Source organism: Catharus ustulatus, chromosome 2 (assembly GCF_009819885.2).
Source record: "Catharus ustulatus isolate bCatUst1 chromosome 2, bCatUst1.pri.v2, whole genome shotgun sequence".
Taxonomy (NCBI): Eukaryota; Metazoa; Chordata; class Aves; order Passeriformes; family Turdidae; genus Catharus; species Catharus ustulatus.
In genome coordinates this window covers 20,980,009-20,990,057 of record NC_046222.1, presented here as the reverse complement: position 1 = coordinate 20,990,057, position 10,049 = coordinate 20,980,009, and positions in this window count along the sequence as shown.

Below are 10,049 nucleotides of genomic sequence, written 5' to 3'. Positions count from 1 at the left end.
TTTGAGAACTGAAGAGACCTATTCTTTAGATGGTAAGCACAAGTTTATCTTTACAGACTTCAACAGCAGCAAATGGCAGTTGAGCTTATCTTTGTATGTGGACATCAACTGGCTTTAACATCTGCTTTTGGTGCTGGGAGTGTTCTGGGGAGGGAATTGAAAGCAATGCTCCCTGCACAACCATCACAAAATCAGAAAATAAATTGCTTGGATTGGTGTATGATGAGTCATTTGTTATCTAAAGAGTGGCTGAGGACTCTGGTGATTGATCAAATATTTCAATATAAAAAATTCAGTATTTGATTTGTGCTCATTGGATCAAAGCTCTGCCAGGTTAATTTCTACCAAGGATCCATTAAGCTTTTGTGCTGACTGCTTATTGCAAACAAGCTGTACAAATTCTCCCTGATGATGCACTTGTCTCCAACAATGACCATCAACTGGGTAGGTATACAGTGCAAGCATAAAACCTGACTCATTTGGCTTCCAGTTTCTGTAGGTTGTTCATTTGCTTTATCAGATATTAGTTGAGGTAGAATCATAGAATTATTAAGGTTAGAAAAGGTACCTCTCAAACAGAATGGATACTAGCTTTTTTTTTTGTAAATTCACATCACATCCTCAATTCCTAGCTCACTGTAGCAAAAATGTGCCCTTCAGAGACTCATTTGTTTTCTCTTAGATTGTGTATCTAAGATTATGAAAAACAGTATTAATCTACATCTCACCTTTGGGGACAGAAGCTGGGAAATCTCAAAAATATCAAGTCAATGACTTCTAAGCACACCTGTGCTGTGACATGATAGATGTACATGTATGATAAGTGCCAAGGAAAAATGTACAGTAACATGCATACAGAAGATGCTGTGGGTTAGCCCTGGCAGGCAACTCATTCCCATCCAGACTGCTCACTCACTCTCTCCCAGTTGAATGAGGGAGAGAGTTGAGAGGATTATAGTGAGAAAATTTGTGTTTTGAGATAAAGGCAGTTTGATAATGAAGGCAGTTGTGTGCACAAAGTAAAACAGTGAATTAATTTGCTACTTCCCATGGACAAGCAGGTGTTCAGCCATCTCAGGAAGGCTGGGCTCTATCACACATGTTAATGACTTGGGAAGGCAAATATCATCCCTACAAATGTCTCCCCTTCCTCCTTCTTCTCCCAGATTTTATTGCTAAGCACAACAGCTTATGATGTGAATATTCCCATGGTCACTTGGGGTCATCTGTCCCCACTGTGTCTCCTCCCAACCTCTTGTGCACCCTTTAGCCTTGTCAGGAGAAACAGTGCTGTGCAATCACTGATCAGAGTGGCTAAAACATCCCTCCGTGCTCAGCACTGTTTTGATCACAAATCCGAAGCATAACACCATAGGAGCTGCTATGAACAAGATTAACTCTATCCTTCTCAAAACCAATCCAAAGTCTCATATTCTCCATATACTGTGATGGGAATAGATTGATTTGCATACCCTCACTTAGCAGTTCTAAAATTGACTGGGAGGTCAGTATATCCTAAACATTAAAGTGACAGAGAAAATAAAGCAAAAAATTCAGTAGTAAGTGTTAAGTAAAAGCCATGGATGCATTAAGATGTTATTTTTACCAGTTATCTTTTATCATCCAGGTTAACTCACTGCTTCTTTAGTTTTGCCAATACATCCTGTCAGTATCCAGAGAAGGGCTCCCAGAGGAATTGACCCAGAGCACCCACACTGAATTGCTCTCAGAAGAGTCTGTTCTCATCGGAGGGAGGACCTAGGAAGGCCTGTGGCCTGCTATTTTAGGTGCGTGGAACTGGGTGGTTTTATTCCCCCTTTTTCAGGGGGATCTAAGTGACTGAAAATCACTTAATATAAAGATTTAGTCTCCATATTGAGTTACCCATTTTCAATTGTATGTGTGTTTCCAATAAGATATATTTGAATTCAATTTGTGTTACATCCTTCTGTATGCTAACGGCTCTCCTGTCTCTTTGTGTACAGTAATTTCACAATTATAAGCCACACCTGATTATAAGCCGCATGTCCGGGTGTCAGCAACTGTCTTGGGTTACAATACAGGATGTGATAAAAGGTATCTATTCTATCACCATCTGTTGAGGGTGGGGACAGTTATCCTTATCTCCATGGGAGATATTCTGCTAATGGGCCATCCATTGAAACCAGGCAGGGCATTGTTCTTTATCTTTTCACAACCCATCCTTCCTGCAGCAAGTAATTTTCTGCTAATGGCCCATTGAGTCCCACTGTCTGACTGATAAAATTACTGCATCCCATTGGAAGTTGCTCCAGCCAGGGGGAAGAGCCCAACATTTCTCACCAAGATAAAAACAGAGGTTTTGGGAGACTAAGGTAGCCCCTTTCTCCACTGGACTCCAGAGGAAAAACGGATTTCTCCACATCACCACTGGACCTCCGGAGGGAAACTGCATCTTCTGCAGGAGCACTGCTCCAACTGAATCACATCTGTCACTGCAAGAGGACTGCAGCCACCATTTAATGGCACTGCTACCAATGCCCTGCCTGACGGGCTGTCAGGCTGTACTCTGACTTTGTCAGGGTTTGGAGTTTGTTTCTTTGTAGTACTGTATTTCTATTTTAATTTCCCTAGTAAAGAATTGTTATTCCTAATTCCTATATCTTTGCCTGAAAGCCCCTTGATTTCAAAATTATAATAATTTGGAGGGAGGGGGTTTACATTCTCCATTTCAAAGAGAAGCTCCTGCCTTTCTCAGCAGACACCTGTCCTCCAAACGAAAACAGCAACTTTTCGTTCTTTGTCCATATATAAGCTGCACCTGATTATAAGCCGCACTCCGGGTTCGGACCAAAATTTTAGTCAAAATGGTGCGGCTTATAATCATGAAATTACTGTAATTAACATACAACACAACTCATGACACCTCAGCACCTAGAGTAGAGATCTCAACCTGTGCAATGATAAGGCTGCCAGTGGGCTAGGGCACTGGAATAGAACTAAAAAGATATGAGATCCCTTTCCATCTCTGTTGCTGGAGTATAGCAGCGTACTGCTCTCCTCTCACTGCTCAGTTGGCTTTCTGGTCTTTGGAATTAGGATAATGAGTGCAACCATGACCCTCAGTGAAATGTATTAATGGAAAATTGAGATAAATTTTACTGCAAGGTTGCCAACTCTCTAGGTGCTCTCTCATCAATCAGATCTAGGATAACTTCTCAACTTTATGCTCTGTATACCTACTCTGGCTGCATCCCGACTCTCAGGGATAGATGCTGTCATAATTCCTTGTTTAAAATGCAGGGAACTGTGGGTGCAGGGGGATCAGGGCCAGGTCACCAGGCTGAGCAGTCAAGGTGCCAGGACTGTGAAGAGTCCCATGGAACACACCTGATACAGGTAATTGTCTACTCTGAGCATGCATGCCAGCTGCACACACACACATACACAGATACACATATTGAGCGTATACACATATTAACACCATGTTTTTCTCAGTAGTTGGGTCCAGAGTTCAAAATACCTGCATTTTCCCCACTGCCTTTATTAAGAGATGAGAAGAAGGTTGCAGTTATAGTTGCCTTTTTCACTGACAGCTACAGTGGCACTTTGTTTCTGTTGAAGTATACTTGTGGCACAGAGAATGTGTCTGGGAAATATCTGACGTGCTATCTTTAGGATTCGAGTGTCTGAATGCATCTTAAACCTTGCAGACATGAATGGTGTATGGCTATGGCACGGCTGCTGTGAGCAGCCCTTTGCCTGCTGGGCTGTGCTCACAAAATGCCAGTGTCCCCTGTGCCAAAGAAAACAGCTGTCCTTTTGGTAGAGGTCACAAAGCAGAAGTTCTCGGACTTCTGGGGCCTGATTCATGCAGATTGTGGACCCTGAAGAGCAGTGCTCTTGAAAGGGCACTAAAGTAACAAACACTTTGCATCATGCAAAATAATATTGATGTACTGAAGGTAAATGTAATTTCATATTTTGACTGTCCTCAGTCCTCTCAGTCTCCTTCAAGGACCACATCTAACTTCTAAAACTTGAAAAACTTTCCAAATTATCTCTTAATCACAGACCTTCTCTATCAGTTGTACCAAACTATTGTACTTACCTTGAGTTCTTTTGCTTTACATTGCATTGACCCAAGGTTTAAGACAGGCAATAAACTGGTCTGAACTGATGGCAGATTTCAGATCCAGTGTCTCACCAGAGCTAGACACTGGAAGTTTCTCAGTGCCCTGTGAGATGTTTAATAGACTCAGAAATCTCTAAGAATTAAAAGAATGCAAATTATTTTTTTAAAAAAAATTAATTTCTTTTTTTTAAAAACATTTTTTAGAAGTTTCTAAACTGTATTAACTGTGGATTCTATTTGTGTTTGAGATCCACAGTATCTCTAGATAGGAGAACAAGATAATTCTAAATCTTCAGTTTACTTTCAGTATATTTTTCTTTAAAATGCAAAACAATATCTATTCAAGCATACAGAATGCTTGGTACTTGGCCTGGTAAGTTATAGATTTTAGCTCACATAACTATACTTCAAGATAACTCACGTAACTCATGTAAGGTTGACAACTTCTAAATACAGCTGGCAGAATAAAGGGCTTTTTTCTCTGTGTCTGAGTGGGAAAAGTTGGAGAAATATTATTTAAATTCCATTTGGAGGGCTCAGGAAAATAAAAACAACCAACAGGTGTTTTTGGACAACTCCAAATATTTAATTTACTCTAAAATAAAACATTTTAATCCATTCTTTTGTCATCATCACTGCTTTTTTAATAAGTTTTTTGTGCTCCTTTATTTATAAGGTAAGTCTTGCTAATGGCAAAAGGACATTTTAAACCAGAAGTAAAAATGCCAAAGCAGACCACTCTGGCTCTCCGTAGACAAATATTTCATATAAGGGAAATTGCCTTTTAGTCTTCAAAATTCTTTCAGTTGATCTTGGAAGAAATTTTGGTCTGTTTCATTGCCTCTAGAGCTCCATTTCTTCTACCACATCTACTGCTCACTAGAAAAAAAAAAAGGAAAAAAAAAACTCTATTCAAAATAAACCCATCCAAACTGATGTCAGGAAACCCTTTTTGCTTTAGCAATTTGTTCTGAAAACCTGCTCGTACAGGTACTGTGTGCTCTAGTGATGCAGATTCCCTGCAGCAGTTGTTAATTACTTCCTCTTGGCCTCAAGCCCTGGCTACCTTTGAGCAGACCTGCAGCACTCCTGCTCCATGGCATGACCCAAAGGGTCCAAGCAGCTTAGCTGAAACTACTCAAGTGTTAGTGCAGGGGCAGGCAGCTCCTGCCTTCCATACAGGCTCCACAGAAGAGCTGAAGCAGAGCTCTGCATCACGGCTGAGAGCATCAGCTACTCTGGTCCAACAACTGCCCATCCACTGAAGTCAATGGCTTTTAATTAAATGCAGTGAACGGAAGCACAGTAGGACAAGAATGGGCTCCAGAAGAAGCCTTGGACTTAGAGTAATAGTAAATGTTTTGCATGAGAAATGGAGTTGCATTTATGGGAAGATCTGTTCCACAGGAAAATTATAGGGTGACTGGCCCAGTTCTCTGGGACCACTGCCTGTCTGAAGGAGGACAGAGCACAGCCCATACAACTGGCTACTACAGCTGAAACAAATGAATCTGCTGTTGTCACTAAATGCTGTACCATGAATGTTTGTCCAGTTCTGAACTTTCAGGTGCTGTACCTAAAATTGTTTAATGCATAAAATGCATAATCAGCTACTTTTTGTGGGAGGCAGGAGGTGTCTCCTAGATTTGCCATATTCATTCTCTCTCATTTGAAGAGTTTGTTCCATGTATGTGAAAAGGAGGAAGGGTATATGAAGGACAGGGTTTTCCAGAATACCTACTACTTTCCTGAGCCCTTATTAGGCATATGCACGAGATGTATCTCCTTCATTTCTTGCTCTAATATATGGGTTTTATGCCTCATTTATAGAGCATTAAAAAAGACCCCACAGAGAATCAAAAACTGCAGATGTGCAGTTTGACTAAAAGAACTGGGAAACGATACTTTTTCTCAAGTCTGATTATCTTCCTTTTAATCACCTAACAAACTGAGAATACTTTTTCGAGCAGAATTATTTGGAATCAGCCTAGATGCAGGATGTGTCATTTGTCTGAGATGTAGAAACTTCTGGATTTATTTAAGAAAACATTGCTTTAAAGGGAGTTCCTCAGAAGAAAGCAATTAAATATAATTTATTTTAAAATGCATATTGTGGCATAAATGATGAAATATGATTGCAAACTGTATAGCTTTCTCTCCTGGTTTTATTTTTTTCTCTTTGGATCTTCTCCACAGACATGAACAGCAACAGCTAATCGTACTGAAATGTGGGAGAGTTTTTAGTGGTTTTGAGTGTGGGAAGATACCTAACAAAAAGACAGCTTCATGTTGCTCAGATCAGACTTACAAAGTTCTGATCTGACTCAAATTCCCAAGGGTGAAAAACAAATGGATTGAAAGGCCATAAATATCAATAGTAGTCTTTCTTTTTACTTCGCTGACCTTTAAAAATTACTTTGAGGTTGAAATCCTGCCCTCACTAACTTCAGTGGTTCTTGGATGAGGTCCACATGAAAGTGTTTACTACCTCTGGAGTTTTTCTTCAAAAAGTGGGGAGCTACCCTGTGCTTACTATATACCAACTCCATTGGCAAAGTGAAATAAGAATTCAGACAATTTAACATTAGATTAAATGTATTTATTGATGAAAGTACAGTAAATTCACGAATACAAGCCGCACTGATTATAAGCCGCATCTCTGGGTCTTGGCAAACATTTCGGTTTTTGTCCATAGATAAGCCGCACCCGAATATAAGCCGCTTTGTCGTTCGCAGCGAGGACCTGCGTGCAATTAGGAACAGAACCGCGGGAGGGCGGGGTTTACTGGCTGAGCTAGGGCTGTGCAGGCTCGGCCCGCTAGGGGCCGCTGACAGGGCCAGATGGCCCAGCCCGGTGCTGCCGCTCGGGGCCCGCCGCCGCTGCCACTGGGCTCGGTCACCCCGGGTCGGCGCTGCCCCGCGGTGGCAGGCAGGGACGGAGCTTCCCCTGCTCCTACGGCAGCGGCGGCGGGCGGGGACGGAGCTTTCCCGCGCCCGTGGCGCCGGCGGCGGGCAGGGACGGAGTTTCCCCGCTCCTGCCGCGGCGGCGGCGGGCGGGGACAAAGCACCCCGTCGGCTCCCCGAGCCGCAGCAATGGCTGCGCGGGGCTCCCGTCGGCTCCCCGAGCCGCAGCAATGGCGGCGCCGGCTTCCCCCCCACTCCCCGGGCCGCGGTAGGGGCGGCCCGGGTCCCCCCTCTCCTCCCCGGGCCGCGGTAGGGGCGGCCCGGGTCCCCCCTCTCCTCCCCGGGCCGCGGTAGGGGCGGCCCGGGTCCCCCCTCTCCTCCCCGGGCCGCAGCAATGGCGGCGCCGGGCCCCCCCCCCGTCTCTCCCCCGGGCTGTGGCAGAGGAGGAAAGAGAGCTCTCCCGCCTCTCTCCCCGCCCCCCGTGCTGCCTACAGGGAGCCAGGCTCCACCCGCAGTGCAACAAAGTGGCGATTTGTAACAATCGCAAAATGCCGACTTTGCAGCTGCTCGGCTCAGCACTCTGGCAGGCACTTCTGAGGTTGTATTAGCCGCTCCTGATTATTAGCCGCATTTCCGGTTTAGGAGCAAAATCTTAGTCAAATTGGTGCGGCTTGTATTCGTGAAATTACTGTACTTTTAGTAGTCCTACTGAACGCCTGCATCCCTCCTATCAAAACCTTGCAGATACTGAGGAGTTTTTTCTCTGTGCTTGATTCTCCCTAAGGGATTTCTACCATCCTCATCCAGGGGCTCTGTGCAGGTACAACTATCCACATCTACAACCTCTGCTCCTCACAGTCAGGTCTTCCAGCTGCAGATTGGAAAGAATTGCACAATGACATTTTAAAAGGATTAAGCTACGTTGTGACCTGCTTTTTCTCCTTTAGGAGTGGGAGTGAAAACCTGGATACTTTTCATAATAGCCAATTATCATGTAAAAAACCCAAGGGACTTAAGGCTACATTTTTTCACTTGCGTTTATATAAAGTACTGTCCAGAAACAACTGCAGAGACAAACATAAAAAAAGCCTCCATGTACGCTTTGGTTAGGTTGATTCCAACCAGTTTTGCGGCTACTACAGAGACTGTAATTTGTCTGGTTTCAATATTGAAGCTTCAGAAAAGTATTAAGGTACTGAATATGAAAGCAGAAATGTGTCAGTCTCAGCCCTGCACTCACTTGATCCCCACTAGCTGGGACAGCGGTTCATGTGCTTCAAGTGGTTGTGGTTAAAAATGCTTTTATGTCTATCTAAAGTTACCACCAATAACACAGGGCCTTCTACCAGCACTGTCACAGGGTACAAGTTCTTGGAAGAAGTAATAACAGGATTGTTTCTCTTCCTGTGTGTATAATCATTTTAACCTTAATTGTAACTGTTCATTTATTAAAATAAATAACTCAGAAATATAACAAGTTTTAAATTCCAGCTGTTCAAACAGTCTTTTTATTTTCTTTGCGCACACAGTTTGGTGGGTAATTTATTGTATCCATTTCCTTCTTTTTTTTCTTTTTTTCTTTCCTTTTTTTTAACTAAGAAATGTGCAATATATTTTGCAGATATACTTGAGAACTATGTATGGAAACATTGCTGGTTCAACACAGGGCCATAATGAAAAATGAAGTTTGCCCTTTCTTTAATAGCATGTGACATATGATACTCACTGATTTCTGATTCTGATAATTATTCACAAGGTGATTGAGACTACCATTGTGCAGCTTAATATCCACCTGTCCCTTTGCTTTTCTCTTAACTGCTCCCTCCTTTTCCCTGAACTTTGCTTAAATGCTTGTTAGTATCTGCTGTGCCTTCCATTTAACAGCCTCCTTTGAGATGAGAAGCTCTGCTTCCTACATCAGACAGCTTACAGGAGATACACAGGTGTAGATTCAAGGCAAATTTTCCCCATCCTCCTCCAGTGAAGCCAGAGAAGGGCTTTCTCCACTTCCATACCTTAAAGGGATGGTCAGAGAGCTTCTGGCCTCAAATTGTCCTCCCATGCTCTGTCAGTCCTGAGGAGATGCAGGGAAAGGGAAGCAACTTGCAGCAGCAGAGTCGGCATTGCTGGCTGGTATCCAGGCATGATTCAGAACACAAGTTACGAAAATATTCTCAGGAGCTGCTTATGATCTTAAACCATTCTTATACATTGTTAAGTCAGACTGGAAGGGCAAAAGAATCCAAATAGGGTCTCTAAAAAGGTCTTTTTTTGTAGTTTTGTATTCTTGTTATCGCATCATCTCACACATGAAGTGAAGATAATGATTTTCTTGCATTCAGCAGTGCAAAACATATAATGAAGCATAGTTTTGCTTATACAAAGATAACAGATAAAGGAAATAAAGGAAACAATATTTTATATCTGCTAGGGAAGTGGGACACACAAATATGAATGCCTTGATTTTCTTTACCATTTAAACTTGGCAGAATATTCGTCTGGTCTTAAAACAGATATACATCCTTTTTAAACCCTGCTTTGGTAAGGGAATGTAGAATGTCCCTGTAAATCAAACTAAGGACAGGGTCTTCTGACCATTTATCTTCTGACCACAGACACTGTAAAACTCTAATGTGGTGAAGAAACTTTTCTGCATGGTGACAGGTTTAAATAATCTGGAAGAGAGCATGTAAGGTCTGCTTCTGCTTACATGTGTATACTAGTTGACTAATTCTGATGTGTAAATGCTTCCCATATTCTAAAAATGGCAAAACCTATATAATTCACCTCAAGTCACCCTGGAATTCTGAATCCAATCTGTGATAGGAGCCAATGAATTCTGCTTCAGATCTTGTTTCCTTCCAAAAACAAAAAGAAAATCCCTGGTGAAGGAGTGGTTGTTCACAGGACTACTGCCTCCTGATTTTCTCTGCATTATGTTGTCCTTCATACAAATTGTCAGCACTTCTGAGCGTGATCTCCAGCTTCCAGCATACTATAAGATGCTCCTAGGGGAAAACATACCATTATTA